General features: G+C 37.8%; 1 pseudogene; it reads right to left on the reverse strand.

Moving 5' to 3' along the window:
- Positions 1-8,532: 8,532 nt before the first annotated feature.
- Positions 8,533-8,613, reverse strand: LOC129772195 (U4 spliceosomal RNA; annotated as a pseudogene).
- Positions 8,614-17,895: the final 9,282 nt, after the last annotated feature.

The following is a 17,895-nucleotide window of genomic DNA, read 5'->3' on the forward strand; positions in this document are numbered from 1 at the left end:
CTCTAGAACGCGAGTAATCGGTTTTCTGCTCTATTAACATTAGAATTAAAGTAAAATATATATATATATATATATATATATATATATATATATATATATATATATATATATATATATATATATATATTTTACTTATATATATATATATATATATATATATATTATATATATATATATATATATATATATATATATATATATATATATATATATATATATATATATATATATATATATATATATATATTATCAGCATAACGCGCATGAGCCAGTAATCTGAGAATGGGCGATTGCCAGTTATGCTGACTGCAGCGAAAAGTGTCACGTAGACCACCGCCACGCGCATAGCTGGAAAGCATAAGTCAGAATTAATAAAATTGATTCCAACCGGGACCTCCGAGTGAAACACATGTGTTATTTTATTTCTTACTGAAATAAAATAACACAGGAGGACTGAGCACCCCTCTCTAACGGGGGGTGCCATACAAATTAAACACAAATTTCTACATAACTCGAGAATTAATCAAGCAAATGAAACGAAATTTGGCATATGAAGGTTTTAAGGTGCAATAAATGTTTTTATGGTGGTTAGATACTTTTCCCCCCTCTCTTAGGGAGGGGGGGTCTGCCATACGAAAGAAACACAAATTTCTGCATAACTCGAGAATTAATCAAGCAAATGAAACCAAATTTGGCATGTTAAGGCTTTAGAGTGCAATAAATAAAACTCAAGTTTCTGCACTAATCGAGAATTATTCAAGCAAATGAAACCAAATTAGGCATAAGGAGGTTTTAGGGTGCAATAAATGCTTCTATGATTGTTAGACTCTCCACCCCCCACTATAAGGGTGGGCTGCCATACAATTGAAACACAAATTTCTGCATTACTCGAGAACTTGAGAATGAAACCAAAGAGGGAACTGTCATGTATATGAAAGACAAATTTCTGCATAATTCGAAAACTAATCAAGCAAATGGAGTGAAATTTATCATGCGAATGTTTTAAGGGACACGAAACGTTTCCATGGTGAATAGACACTCCTCCCCTCTCTCTGAGGTGGGGGACTGCCATACAAATTTCTGCATAATTCAAGAACTAATTCAGCAAACTGAACCAAGTTTGGCATGTGGAGGTTTTAGGGGGCAAGAAACATTCGTAATGTGGTTCAACACTCTGGAAACTGGAAAAGGATTTTAATGTGATGAAACGCACTCCTATACCTTCTTCTATCTATACCAAAAAAAGGATCGCCGGATGTGTTGATAAGAGCAGAACTCGAGGAAGGAATTGTCCGATTTAGGGCTGTTTTTATTCATATTTTCATATCATATTTTCTGTATAAATTATTTAATCCATGTAACGGAGAAACATGTTATTTGCAAGTGATTGAAAAATCTTGAACGAGAATTATGTCTGAAAATAATCTGATATTTTAATGATGAGTTTGATGATGAGTTTTGATAGAAATACTTTTTATAGTAAAAGGTAAATTCAACGGGGTCGATTAAAAGATCAATCAATGAACAATTCTGCGATTGGACCCATGAACTTGCTCATAGTAAGAAAACGTGAATGTTTGAAGGTATTGATAACAAAAAAAAAACAAATTTTGGGCGGGACGAAGTTTGCCGGGTCAGCTAGTTTACAACAAAGAAGACAATAAATTAGAAATATTTTTTAAATAACTCGAGAATGACTACATTTAGAAGGAGATTTATAATGAGCTTTTTTGTTCTAAATCACATTAGGATTCATAATCTGTGCCTAAAATTGGTTGTTAACATACAAAAATGACTTATAAAATATAATGAGAAAAATTAAAAATGAAAATAAAAATATGTATTTTAGATATTACAAATTAAAGTTTTTTTTATGTAAATAAAAAAAGGTACTAATTTTTTTTTCTCAGTATATATTTTTTCACGTTTTAAAATTAATACCCTATAACTCTTTCTATGACACTATTTCGATACGACTCATAGTTTTTAAGATATAAATAATCTAAGATTCCTCTTACTAAAATCGATACACCCTTTTCAAATGTTAAACTTGAGTGAAAAAAATCCCAAACGCTGTGGAAAACCCATATTTCCTCCAATCCAAACGGAATACAAACTTTCGTTGGAATCATAAATACAAGTTTTTAAAACCGGTATTTTTAGTTCGATTTTATTTGGAACTGCACGTAGGCTAAACGTACGCACCTTGGACTTTACACTACCCATCAAATATTGTGCAACACCTGCGCCATCTTTCTTTCATACTTCCATCCACTCTTTCTTCAAACCCTGGTCGTTTCAAAAGACCTTCCTTGTTTTCCGGAACATGCTCTTCATGATCGCCCTGGAGTTTTTCTATTGGGCGAAGTTCTGGCAAGTTTGGCGGATTTGTCTTCTTCGGCCAAAAAAACAACATCGTTGGCTTCGTACCACTCCATCACCGCGTAATGGCACGATGCCAGATCCGGCCAAAACAGAGTGTCACCTTCTTGAGACCGGAGGAAGGGCATCTGGCGCTTCTGGAGGCATTCTTCGATATGTATTAGCTTTCCTTACCTTGAAGACATGAAGTCCGGCTCGCTTCATTGTCTGCTGGACAAACCAGGCGGAAGAATTGATCTTCTTATCTACGTCCTGAATCGAATTCTCGGATTGCACCTGAATTAATCCCTCACCTTCCTTGCCATCACAGGGTCGGTCGTCTTCGCTTTCCTTCCGTTGTCAACTCGCCGCTGGAAAGACTGGGTCTTCTTGAACGATTTTAACACACGGGACACGGTCGAATGGTCGATTCCCAAATAATTCGCAATCCACCTGAGGGACTGGCTGGGATTTTCCACATCCGCGCCTATATTTTTTGTCGAAGCACTTCTCGCTTAGAATTCGTCTCGAAAACCGCCTGACGAAATTTTGCACATGTAAACATTACACTCTAAACTAGTCCGTAGGATTGCTGTGAAAGTTCGTTTTTACATCATCGCGTGTGTGCAAATTGATTAGGCTACAGTTAAAGAACCTGTCATTTCAATCGCTTATGATCTATTTCTCAGTTAGAATACGATTATAGAACACACCGCGGTTTTATATCCGAACTTCATTAAAGTTGTTCGTACTCCGGTTGAGACACACTATTAGGTTGAGACAGGAGTTACTGAACAGAGGTCTCAAGTTAACCACTTTATGTACGATGTCAGAGTCAGCATTTGACAGTTATATCTAATTTGGCAAAATATGGGAGAAAAAAATAAAAAATTTTCACGAAAATGTTCATCAATCAAGAATAATGCCTTTCTCATTTCAGCGCCTTATCGGTGGATTTTTACCATATACTACTCTTATTTATGGACTTCCACACAGATATATTTCCCAACCGCAATCTGAGCGATGCGAAGCGATTATCGATAGTCTTTGGAATTGAAAAATTGTGAGCAAACATACACACCAAACGGGTGGTAAGTGCCAATAGATTTGCGTAGCATCAGTTGGAGGAATTTCCACAATCCCGACACAATGGCTGAGTGGGATGTAGCCGTGTTTTTCCCAGACACACCGACCTCGCACACGTGTGCATATTTTACGCAAAGAAAAATGTCTGACATTAGAGGAGAATCGAAATCCAATTGTTGTGCGAAAAAAAAAACACGAGACGTTGTTCGGTAATATGGGTGGGAAATAAGATTCGACGAACGAACGGAACTGCCTCCGAGCGTCGATTTACATTCGATAAACACTTGATTCCCTTTGTCGCGTCTAGTCGTGTGGTATCGTGTTACTGAACCTGAATAAGATATCGTGAGTGGCTGGATTCGATTGTTTATTGTTGTGTCGAGAATAAATGTTCCAAATTACAAGCCACAGGGATTTTGAATGGTAGTTCTCGCGGGGCATTCCACGTTAAAATGATTGTTTTCAAATCGATGAATTGGCCTTTCTCACTCGTATAATCATTAAAAATTAGATTTTCATCCTCTGGCAGTTATTGACATGATAGGGTAGATCCTGGCATTGATATTCAAAGCAGTGCAGATATTTGCAACCGACGAGACCGCAAATGCAGCAGCTCCCCAAACGGTTCCCCGTTATGGCTCAATTATGAGAATAGCACCATTTCATCTTGATTTGGCGGTAACTGGCGACCAGCGAGTGGCCAAAATCGTGAGACGTGTCGTGCCGTGGTTTCAGATGGTGCAACTAAATTTCATTTCATTGCTCCCGAGTGCTATATTCGGCAAAAGGAATGGTACTTTTTTCCGTTAGCTCCTTTTTCCACTTCTCTCTTCGGGGAAAAAATACGAAAGCAGCTGGAACAGGAAAGCGGGGGAAAATTATTCCAATCTCGTTTGCCTAAACTCTCTGCGGCAATTTTTGAGCCAATGCCAATCTGTCGGAGCGCAGGAATCACTTCGGTTTTTTGTTCAATTAATTTTTAGTGAGTGTAATCATTGGCAGCTTCCTTCAACGGAAGCATAATTGTAATCGAACCTTAACGACATTGAGTGGAGCGTGGAAAATTGGGAATGTGGAGGGAAGGTGGTTTATAATACATTGGTTCGATTGAGCTATAATAGGCGATAACGTTTCAAGCCATTGCTGTTGTTTCCTAATGAAATATATAAAAAGTTTCGTGAATTCGTCAAATTTCAACGTCTGGAGGAGGAGGAGATGAGTGAAGATTATGAATCTGTGGTGACCGTGACCGCTTTTTGTGTTGTTTTTTACGAAAAAAAAGTCGTGCCAGAAGATGGTTTAATATCATAGATGTGGTAACAGGGGGATTTTTTCGTCAAAGAAATTTCCTTCGACTTGCACTGTGGTCCCGCGTGTTCTAGAGCTTGTCCCTTGGGATACATTCAAGACGTGTTATTTGGCTTAAGAAATCTCAAATAAGTATTAATAAATGACGCTAGTTAATGCACACGTTGAGACGGCAAAAGTTCCACAGGGAACGTTAACGCCATTCAAGAAGAAGGTAACAGTCGCAGTTCACCAGTAATTGATTATCAAATCTGCTTCATCGGAAAAATTGTATGTGCATAATTGTCAGTGTTGGCTCGTCACGACTTCTTTCCTCGTGTAACATTGTCCAACGTCGATAGCTACTCAAACACTCACTCGAGTCCATTTCGCTTACCCGTTAGTAAACAAAAGTAACTCACGTTTACTAACCACTAACAATGCGCAAAGCTAAACCACAACAATTTGCTGCAAAAACTGGCGATGAGAATGATATGAAGCGCTCAAGAAAAGACCTCGATGGTTCGGAAGATCAAATTGATTGAGTGGATGACTTGTATTCAAGGATGCAAGCAATGTTCAACGACACCAACAACAAAATTGAGGCCCGCAAGTGCGATCTGCGAAACGAAATATCTACGCTGCGGGAGAATGTCCAGCAACTCAAGTTGAATTGTTCAAGAGAAGTTAAACAACGGGTAACCCTCGCACTAGGATACTCTGATAAGGGATTGGACGTAAACAAGCGGATATACTTCAACGGAAACCTTAGGGACTCGTGCAGGAAAATAAAAGCCGAAGCGTTAAAACTTAAGCAGTCTGGGGAGCTGTTCAGCGTCTTCACGAGGGATGGATTTGTTAATTAAAAACTATCTGCAGGAGAGGTCCAAACGATTCTTTCGTTCGACAAATGTGAAGCAAAAATTCTTTCCACCACCCATGAATGCTATCGTTGCTTCCTGCTCCTTAAAATTGTAATACATCGATAACCTTTCCTATATAGCTGTTCGAATTTTCAAAGTATCACCCATACAGTGATCGTTCATTCATTAGGAGGAGGCAGCGATTATCATGCGAGGACTTATTGAGATCGGCATAACATAGCACCACAAAAATAAAACGATATGAAATATTAATAATCTTCATGACTCATATTCATAATTCTCAATGACTCAATTCCTTCTATGATAGATTGAGTGGTAGAACCAACACGACTTGATTGTGGTTGTCTGCAAACGAACATTATTTCACCGAAAAAGCTACTGATCTTGGTGCCTAATAATAAGAATAAAACAATGGGAAGAAATCACAACACCATAGCTATTAATTAAAAATAAAGCAACTTCATGATTTCATGTGTATTTTACCTCAAAATACCACGAAATCGTGAGTATTTCCAACATATTTTTTCGTTTCTTCCCCACAAATTTCATATTTAATGTAATCAATGACGATATAATTATTTTGTTTACCCATTCACATATACTTCATCTACCATTCCACCGTGTTATGTATCCCACTGATATTCATTAATCATTTTCAGTTCGACAGTTGAACTTCCTGCCAGAAGCTTATTGTCTTTCTTTGTTAGTAACAAACCGTTTGAAGGTTATAAATACATACAACAAACGGCCCTGTTCAGAGCTACGATTTAAAGTTTCAAAAGAGTTAAACTAACAGATTGTTGAACAATGAAAAGAATTGCATTTAAAATAACCAAGTGTTCTGAACGACATCAAAATTCCGTCCGTGCCCCTCAGACGCTTCTACTTTTTTTTCCATGTCTCCGCTCCCTAGATATTTCCATGATTTTTCCGTCCTTAAAGTTTCATATCGAACTCACTGGAACTGTTTTCCTGCTGGCAATCGCATCGTTACTGTTACTATTTGCTACTGCTCAGTGCCGAAAATATTCACGTTCACGACATTCGAATACGGCGAATTTTAATCTACCTTGTATTGATAATCTACTGTTCAAGTGAGAGTCAATAAATATGAAACAACACTATTAATTAACACGAGTAGGATGAATAACAACATTAACATGCCATGAAGTTCATTTTTGATTTGCATCTTCATTTCCGTCATGATATTCGAATCATCGAACTTGAAGATCACTGCGTGTTAGTGAGATTCAAAGCGTAAAATTTAACGTCAACCAATTGAGAGTAAAAACAATTAGGAGAAAAGGGGGGAATTTGGACCACCTAAGCAAAGCGCCTAATATTTCCAAGCCAATACGGTCTAAATAAAAAAATGTCACATTGTATACTAAGCTACACTTGTTTTGTATCAATCAACAATGTTTAATCATTATATCAAGCTTTAAACTACCAAATATATCATAAAATAAAAGAGATGATTTTTGGACATTAAAATTTGATGCGGGGTGATTTGGTCCAGTGTGTGCTTTATCGAAAAAAACATACTTATGTTTATGTAAAGTATTTTGGTATTTTGGTATAATGTTACAATCATTAACAGTGTTCTGGGATTGATATCAGGTGTCTTGGCCAGATTTCAGACCAGAAAAATTGGATTGGGACCATCTCGAATTCTGCATGGATTTTTTCACTGTTGTTCGAGCATTTTCAAACACTTTCGATGCTTGGTCAAATAAAATCCGTTCTTGATAGCCTGCGTTGCTCTTTCAAACTCCTCCTTCTTCCAATGTTGTCTGCCCAACCTCTTTTCGTAATTCCGCAATTAAAATGCAATTAATTTCATTTATTGTTATCAAACTTACAGTTTCGCTGCATTAAATTGTTCCTCTTCTGTAGGCGATAAGAACTTTACTGCACAATAGACGAAAATTTGTTTTAATCAGCGGGAAAAACCTTAAAACCACGATCGGAAAACTCACATTTTTTGACAATCAAAGTGCCTGCTGTGTTCATGCTACCATTTCCTTCCACCTGTCGAATTTCACCAAAGTTTTTTTTACGTTAGTTACATACGGTTCAACAATAAAAGAAAATAACATTATAAACAATCCAAGCTGAGCCGCACTTTTTGAGATAAAGGGGTGGTCCAAATCACCCCGTGTTACCCTAATGGTAAGGGAAGGCATAAAATTCTTGTTTTTGGTGACTTCGGCATTGAAATGTATAGTATAACTCTTTGACTATGTTTTATGAGTCAACTCTCGATCGTCCGGAAACGACATACACCCCCAATCATATGGGCAATGGGAGAAAATAATAGACGAACGGAAAATGAACCTATTCTTGTTTTGATTTCCGGTTTAATGATACTCAGCCGCTTACCACCACACAACGGACAACGCTCAATGAAACCCATAACGTTGCCTTTCCGGATACCTGCTCCTTTCTTTGTTTCTAAATATGGAGATTAAACACGTTCTCAATAAAAATTCACTGCAAGCGATGAAGATCAATTTGGCTTACGTGATAATCATCAAGAATAATCGACAGTACGGAAATTGCCTGAATGCAGGCTTTTTGAAATTTATTCGTGCTGTTTTCGTTTAATATACTGGGCAGGTGTCACGCGTCTCGACTCTTGTGTTATCAGGGATGCCAGGTTTGAAGACATGTCTTCATTTTGAAGACATTTGATTTTGTGAAGACATTTTGAAGACATTATGAAATATGTAAAGACATTTAGTATGATAGCCCATGTAAATTTTTGAGAGATATTATTTCCATAAAATTCAAACTATTGGCCGAAAAGATCGTCAAAAGAAATGGGACTTTTGTCTCATTGTCATTCGCTCGCTTTTTATCGCGTGTCACTTGTTTACTTTTGTTCTTGTTAATCAACGGAGACTTTTATCTCGGGTTTTTTTTTTAGTTCAACTAACAATAATCGCACCTCGGATAAACCTCATTGGTTATGATATCGCCACTGCGCAAAGCTAGCCTCAGGGTTAATCACTCGCTTTTTTCAAACTTTTTCAAGCAGGAAATCCACAAGTATATAGAATTAATTCAACAAGAAAGCGACTGTTAACTTCAAATATGGATCTGGAGAACTTCAAGCGGTTTGAATACATATTGTCCCTATGAGACATTAGCTCATGTGCATTAGAAAATTTGAATAATTGTGACATTGTATTGTATGTTTATTACTTTGGCCTATATGGGAAATATTCACTCAATAAACGGTATATTAAACTAATTATTATTTCTAAACTCATGAAATTTAGTTCGCAGTTGTGAAATATATTCGTTGTTCACAGTTATTGAAATAAACTTCAAAACCTCATGGCAAGTTTAGTGAAATGCGCTATATAACAATGCCAATTAAAATAAACATTGAATAAGCCATCAAACTTTGTTCAAAAATAAGCTATGAATTTTAGTTTCCTTCGATATGATTGTGAAGACATTTGAAGACATATTTTCGTACCATGTGAAGACATTTGAAGACATTTTCTCGTACCATGTGAAGACTTTTGAAAAAATTACCTGGCATCCCTGTGTGTTATACTCATTATGACGGATATGATGTTCAGTATCAACAGAAGAGAATTCATCCGAGACTGGGAAAAAGTTAATTCCTCCATTCGTGAATATTTTTTATAAGTTGTGGCACTGGTTCTGCTACGTTAACCGGAGATGTGCGATTAAAGATTCTGTTCGAATCCAATCAAATGCACCATGAAAGATTGATATGTGAAGTTATTAGGTATCAAACAAATGAATTCCATTATACTTCACTCACTATTTTTGATAACTGCTGGGTCCATGGTGTTAATTCCATGCATGCTGTCTTCTCGTTGTTCATCTCGTCTTTTCGCTTCAGATGTTGGCTAGCGAATCTGCTTCCCCTACAAATCTAGGCATTGAATGTATCGAACGTGTTGTAATGAACTGTGCATTACCTTCGGATAAAAAGCTTATGTGCACGCCAAATGTCCAAATTTAATGAGTTGAAACTTTGCATAATTGACAGTAAAAATCGATATACTACGCCTCACTGAAACGTGGATTACTGTTACAATGAATGAAAATGTAATTGCGATTGAAAGGTATAAACTTATACGGAACGACAGAAAATATTATTAAAGAGAAGGTATTTGTATTTACTTCAGGAATAATATTGATTTTGATATATTTGCACAATCTGAATTTAGAGCCATGTATGACACCGATTTAACAGAGTATTTGCCGATGTTTTCTTTGAACAGAACAAGTTTTTGCTTGGCACTTTCTGTAACCCTCCTAGAAGTAGTTGCTCTGAGGTATAGTATGATAGGGGTAGTATGCTCCCTTGGCCGAGTAGTTAGCGTCACAACTAACATGCCGGGTGTTCGGGTTCGATTCCCGTTCTGGTCGGGGGAACTTTTCGTCAGAGAAATTTCCTCCGACTTGCACTGTGATCACGCGTATTCTAGAGCTTGCCACTCAGAATGCATTCAAGGCGTGTTACTTGGCATAGAAATCTCAACTAAGTACTAATAAAAATGACGCAAGTAATACTACGTTGAGACGGCGAAGTTCCTCTAGGAACGTTAGTGCCATTGAAGAAGAAGAAGGGTAGTATGGGATTTCAATGTTGATTTGGTGCAAAATGGTTTTTTTTTTATAAATTCGTTTATTTTTACAGGCTCAGTTACATAAGTTTAAAGGAGCCGAAATCTTAAATATATTTTTAAAACTATATATATGAACAATTTTCTTAAATCTATGGTTAGTAATGTGGGAAACCGATTACTCGCGGTGGACTCGAGATTAAAAGGGTGACATATTTTTCTTCTCAGGAAAAGGATGGGGTATAAGGAAATTATTACAATGTTGATAATCACACACACTCAATTCTTAAATCTATTCGTACATCTGTTGTGAATTTACATTCAATTCTCCTGTTTATAGCAAGCGGACCAATTACTCACAAAGGAAGAAATGGAGGGTATAAGGATATAAGGATAATCACACACGAACATCGATAGATTTAAGGAAAACATATATCTGGGACATGTAATCAAGGTCTAACCTAGCCAACACATCACTCCAATAGGTGGAAGGTCAATTCGAAAAAATGAGTGGCACTTATTGATCCCCAATAGCACCCCTCCGTATCTGTCATCACGGTCCAAGCGTATAATATTAAAATCGTGGAAAGAGAGATCATCTCGCGAAGAAAGCCAAGTTTCGGACAGAGCAAAAACATCACAATTGAATTTATGAATTAAAAATTTGAATGTATCCAATTTAGGGATAAGACTACGACAATTCCACTGTAAAACAGTGATATCTCCGACCTCTCTATTTGAATTAGACATCAAGAGAGATAATCATTGCAAGGAGGGGCCATGTTTGCATCAATTGTTGCAAAATTGTCTTTAATACTGGAAGCATTGATATGACAAGGGTTCTGATGGAGTCGGAAACATTAAAGCATGTGAAGATTTGAGCCACAAGGTCAGTCAACTTTATAAATCCCGATTGGGAAGTTGAATTTGACGGTAAAATAGGGACAGTTGGGGTTTTTGATGTCCCTTCGAGTGCTGGGTCGTTCGAAGGTGAATTATTCCCACGGAAGCCAGGAGGAACCTGATTTTGCTTGTCCGCTGCACTCGATTTTTTAGGCATGCTAACATAGGGTATAACCGGAGGGACTTGTCCTTGAACTTTGGGAGTGGTCACATTTTTGCGCCGGGGATTCCCTTGGAAGATGTACGGTGTGCCCTCGTTAGCTGTATCCGCTTCCATTTCGTCAACTGGCAGCGAAGCGAAGACATTGTTTGCGGTTAAAGGTTGTTGCTATTGGGCCAATGGAGAAGCGCCCTTCAAAATTTCCGCAAAAGTGCGCTTCGAGCGTTCCTTTAAAGAGCGCTTCTGCTTCTCCCAGCGACTCTTGTAAGTTTCACAAGCCGAGAGCACGTGCGGAGTTCCTCCGCAATATGGACACTTTTGCTCAATCGCACTGCAGGATTTGTCCATATGTTGCTCTCCGCAAGTGGCACAGCGCTCCTTGTTGGCGCAGTAAGCTGCTGTGTGACCAACTGACTTGCATTTCAGGCAAGTCATGGGCTTTGGCACGAAGAGTCGCAGCGGTAGCCTCAATTTGTCCACCATAACGTAGTCAGGGAGGGCGGAGCCAGCAAAAGTGACTCTAAACGAGTCGGACGGCGTAAATTTCGATTCTTTCACTTCCTGGGAGACTTTGCCGAGTTGTCGGCATTCTAAGATTTTAACCTTAATCAAAGGCAGCTTTTTAAATCTGCCATCTCCTTCCATAATTGATTTGCACATCAGACCCGTTTCGGTTATCACCCCCGAGATCACCCCCGAGATCTATACATGGGAAGGCACGTAGACACGATATTCCAGGGTAAACCTCTGGTCGACGACAATACCGTTTGCGTCTTTCCGATCAGCCACGACAACACGCAGTTTGGTCGGTCTAACCTTCGTAATTTCTGTCACGGAGGAGTATCTTGCCAGATCTTTCATGATCTGAATAACATTAAGTGCTTTTCCGTTTGGCTTAGGCCTGAAGAAAACAACCCACGGGCCAGTTCCAGGTGCATCTTCAGGATAGACCTTGACACGTGGAGAGAAGACAACAGGAGGAGAAGGAGATGACGAGGATTGAAGGGGATCGGGGACAACAGGATGGGGAGGCGAAATCTGAGCTGGGGTAGGAGCGAGGGGGGTTGGAGAGGAGATATTTGCAGGTTTTTTAGAGGGGGGCTTGCTAGAGTTAGCAGACTCGTCCCCGGACGAAACATCCTCTGATGTAGGAACGCGTTTAAGTGTCTTCGCTGTTCCTTTATTAATTTTATCAACCAGAGGGGAGTCATCATCAGAGATCTCCATATCTGGAGATCCTCCCCCTCCTTCTGCCATTCTGTAATTGGTACTTATAATCTAATAAAAAAGCACACCCGGGCGATAAAAAAAATAACAGTCAACGGTAACCGAAAACAATGCTTTAACGGAGACGCTCACAGCACATGACCGTGCAAAATGGTTACCGAAGCAATAATTTTATAAATGCTATTGAGAGCTCCGGTTTCGAATGTGCTGAGACTGAGACTAGTACGCTTTTTGACCTAATGATAACTAATAACCATATTCTTTAATTCAATTTCAATCAAGTTTCAGGTCCCGGATTTTGTAAACATGATCATTTTTGGTTCTACAAATATTACAAAACCGATCCAGTACAACGAAACTAAATATTATTAGGGTTATTCCAACATTGATACTGTTTCACTCACTGCTACTATTTGTTCAATGAACTGGAATTTGCTAAATACACAGTATGACATATTCAGATGTAGCAGAAACCTTCTTTAATTGAAGTGTACTGGAACTTTACGCAACTTTTATCCCACTTCGCGTATGCATACCTAAAAAGAATACATGGTTCAATAAAGGAATCTTACGATCTATGGTGAAACAAGACTTCAACAACCTTTAGAGCTTATCAAGAAAAATATTTTGCGATACAGAACTTGTCAATATATCAATCTTACTTAAAGTTATTGATGTTTTCTCACCCAAATACTCATGATTTCAATTTTAGTTTACTCAAATACAAAAAATAACATAGTTTTGGAAATCCCATATTATTAAGATCTTCCAAATGCCGTCAATGAATATTTTTTATGGTTTTGATGGTAGTGTTGGGGAAACCGTAAATCGGGCCAATCAAAACCAGGTAGTTAGGGCGTTTAGATAACGCTTAACATGTTACAGTTATTCAATTGTTCATCTGATGAAAAATAACATTTAATTAATTGCGATAGATGCGTAGAAATATTCCCTATCAATTGATGCAAACACCTTTCCGATCCAGCAAGAAATGTTCGAGTTATAAGCATTCGAAATCTTTCATTTTTCCTGCATGTTCTGTGTTTAGGTTTTAGACGTAGTCCCACGTTTTTTTTCATGGTGACCCTAACGCAACATAGAAAAAAGCGCTATATCGGTTGTTTCAAGAGATAGAAAAAAACTTTGTTCTACAAATTTGCTTAAAATAACAAAGGCTAAAACATTGTCGAACCATATTTACCTCTATCTATGAAGATAAGAAAGTTGGATTTTTTTATCTCATCGAAAATTTTGGTAACCCTATTTTTGACAACATCAAAATGAGCATTTTATCATATGTAATAACTTTATCTCTAAATGCTCTAGATGCTAATTTCCACTTAAATTCACTTCCTGGAGCATTGTGCATTGGTGTGAAGCGTGAATGGTGATAGATTCTCAGATAGAATAACGCACATTAAAAATAAAAGTTATGAATGAAAATTTACTTTTTCGTATCAAATATTTGTTCCTTGTAGTGAAGAAACATGTGTTTTGCAAATAATTGAAGGATCTTGAAAGAGAATTATGTCTGATAATAAGCTTATCTGATAATAACGAGTCCCGTTAGAAGTATTAGAAAATTCATAGAAAACTAGCTGACCCTGCAAACTTCGCCATGCCCTAAATATATCTGTCGTTATCACATCCACCAAGCATCTTGAATGTCTTACTGGAATGTTATGAGTTATTTGGGTTCGCGTGTCAGTCGTAAAACTGCCTTCGACTATAATTGCATTTGCACTAATATTGATCATAATGAATCATTGATACTGTTTTCGAGGTTGTGATTAACAAAAAGAGTTCGCTTGTTTAGTCACCAAGAAAGTAAATGTTGTGGCATTTTGTATGGGATTAGGTTTCGCTTGCCAGTAGCAAAACTTCCTCCACTAAGGGAGAGCGTTGCGCTTCTCTCGAGCATGGGAAAGTTATGCAACTCTTTTCGAGGCCAGTAATATTAACAAAAGCGTTTCTTTTGAGAATAGCGCAAAATGATGAGAAGTGTTTATATTCCTAGTAGTTTCAAGCCACTAATGTATGGCTCTGTATGCATGCTATGGCGAACGCTTGTTTGGCGCTTGGTTTACATTGTACGAACGATGTCTAGAGGTGTGATTCCTTTGAGGCAATAACATGTAGCATGATATTTGATACTTGCAAGCGTTGTCACTGTTGTTGTTTCCATGCGGTGCCAAGGATATATTGATGTACTTATGAGATGTGGAATAATGGAGCTGGTGCAACATGTATATAATCGACTCTAGCCGAGTCTATGTCAATTTCGCAAAAGGCCACCGGAATAGCCTTCGTGGTAAATTTTCAATGCACTGACATGAAATAAATTGCGACATACTATCAGCTAGTGTATTGTTTTGCGAGGGCAAGAATGAATCATCAATCAATTATCGTCAACTGATTCTACAATGCAAAAACCATTTCAGAGATTATTCTATTAAGCAGTTGTTTCTAAAGTTTCACAGCATTATAGAATAATATCCGAAGGTGTAAACAAGCGACTTATATAAAATAACAGCGTAGTTCTACGTCAACAATGCGGTCGTATCTTGGACACAACCTCCTATAATTTTTTTTTCATTAGATAAACAATTGAATAACTGTAAAATATTAGGCGTTATCTAAACGCCCTAACTGCCTCGTTTTGATTGGCCCGATTTACGGTTTCCCTAACACAGCCATCAAAACCAAGCAGCCTTGGGGAAATCGGCATTGCAAATACATGAAAGTATGGGGACTTTTGTTCTCACCGAAAAATGTTCCCTAACATAGACTTCAAAACCAAGGTGCCTGGAAGAAATTGGCATTTCAAATTCATGCAAGTCGGGGGTATATTTTTTCCGACTGAAATATGTTTCCCTAACACAGACTTCAAATCCATATAGCGTGGGGAAATCGGCATTGCAAATTCATACAAGTCGGGGATATTTTTGTTCCGAATTGAATGTGTTTCCCTAACACAGACTTCAAAACCAAGTTTCTGGGGAAATCGGCTCTGCAAATAAATGCAAACGGCGAGTACTTTTGTCCTCGCTTGCCTTTGTGCAGACTGGAATATGTCTGTCCTAACACCATCTTCTAAGCTTAGGCCTGGGAAAATCGTGCAGACACTAAAAGCAAATGAACTTTCCAGTTTCAAGCAAATTCGCGGTTCGAGAAGTACGTACACTTGAGAGATGTTAATTTCAGAGGGAAATGTAAAATAAAATAATCGTTTGATAATTTTTTTGTCTTTATTAGAGAGATTTTCAGCCTTAGGCTGGTTCATCAAACGTTTGATAATTCTTCCGTTCATATATTTTGTCCTAAGCATCATACCAAACGTAAAAGGTCTGTCATTGAATTTACTTGTAACGAAGATGAATCTATCACAATTCATGAATTGACTTTACTTGGCATTTGTTCAATCTTTTTACTCATAAAGCAACTATATTGAGTTCAATTGAATTTGGAAACTGTTTCATTCAATCAAGAATTTAATCAATACAAACGAATGATTGCTAAGCTAAGGTAGTCCCACGTCAACCTTGCGGTTATATCATAGATATAACCCACCCAATTTTTTTACTAAGCGCACGTTCATGGGTCCAATCGCAGAACTGTTCATTGATTGATCTTCTAATCTACCCTTTAAAATTACCTTTTACTATAAAATTCCTAGTACTTCTACCAAAACTCGTCATTATATTATCAGATTATTTTCAGACACAAATCTCGTGAAAAGATTTTTCATCCACTTGCAAATGACATGTTTCTCCGTTACATGAAATGAATGTTTGATACAGAAAATATGAAACAATGAAGACAGCCCTAAATTGGAAAATTCCTTTCTCGAGATTTGCTCTTATCAGCACATTCGGCGATCCATTTTTATTTATATAGATAGAAGAAGCTATAGGAGTGAGTTTTATCACATTTAAATCCATTCCCACTTTCGAACAAAGGTCAATTTCGTTAGCGCAAACATCAAAAGGACCAACAACGCTCGTCACTACGAACTTATAGAACATATGGGAATAGAATTTTCGCAAATGTTCCTATTTTCTTCATAATTTTCCGAAAATTTTCAATTGTCATTTTTGGTTGGAATATGTCTCATTGAAATATGTGTATTATTTTTATGGGACCCCCCTCCATTCCAGAGGAGAGAGGGGTGTCATACCATCATAGAAACATTTCTCGTACCCAAAAACCCTCACATTCCAAATTTGGCGAGGAAAGGGAGGAGTGTTTACTCACGATAGAAACGTTTCTTGCCCCCTAAAATAGAATAGTTTTGGGATTGAATCTAAGATCGTACTTAGTAAGAATATATGAATATTCGAATTATTAGAAATCAAAGTATCTCAAATCATAAAAAATCAGAATGTAGTATGTGAATTGCCATAAATAAGAAATCGATCCGAATCCTTCATTTTCTGCACTTTCTCATGCTACCTTTTGATTGGCGCTAACATTCCCAGTGGAACTTTTGCCTTCTCAACATAGGTATCACTTGCTTAATTTTTTATGTAAAACTTAGTTGAGATTTCTTTGCCGAAAAAAGGCTTTGAGTGGCATGCTCCAGACTACGCGTGACCAAAGTGCAAGTCGGAAGAAATTTCTTTTAGGAAACTTCGAAACAGAACCCCCATCATGATAATGTGTGACGCTAACCACTCGGCCACGGGAGCACTATATGCTACTACCAATATTACTGAGTTATTATTCAGGTATTATTCTTAATTTTTTAATTAATAATATAATTATTTCGATTCATTCGTGCTGCGTCGTTTCAGCAGTTTTTTCCTCCACAAAATCATCAGAAACGAACATGTATTCGCACAACGATGAAATCAGATAGAGATCCAGCCACCGAATTAAATTAGATGTCTCAATGAAAGCAAAACTACAACCAATAACATGCTACTAGAAAGGGGGCTGACAGTTGTTCGTTCCTCCTGTCGGATAAATGGAAAATCACATGGTTCCACCCCTGCTCGGTTTCCCACCATTCCCCTTTGCAGGAGGAAAAAGGAAAAGAATTGAAAAATTAATTAAAAAATCTACTTCCCGGGCAGTGGCCAACGCCACTGACTGCCTTGGCTCTTTTATGACAGAGAAAACTTTTCTTTTATGACTGCCATAAAATATGTTTTAAAATTAACTCTCAGTTCCGCAAAGCGCCTCCACCATCCTCTTTCCCCTTTTTATCCAAGGTTTGTTGTTTAGGGGTGAGTGGGGGTGTGATAATCTTGTGGCAGCTGTGCGATCGTCGTGGCCAACTGCGCCCCACGGACGTCGGACCGTCGAAGGGGAGAAGCAAAGTTAAGATGTTGCCAGCAGCGGTCTAGGTCTAGTAAGCCGGGCTGTCGTGAGC

Source organism: Toxorhynchites rutilus, chromosome 2 (genome assembly GCF_029784135.1).
Source record: "Toxorhynchites rutilus septentrionalis strain SRP chromosome 2, ASM2978413v1, whole genome shotgun sequence".
In the NCBI taxonomy this organism is placed as follows: Eukaryota; Metazoa; Arthropoda; class Insecta; order Diptera; family Culicidae; genus Toxorhynchites; species Toxorhynchites rutilus.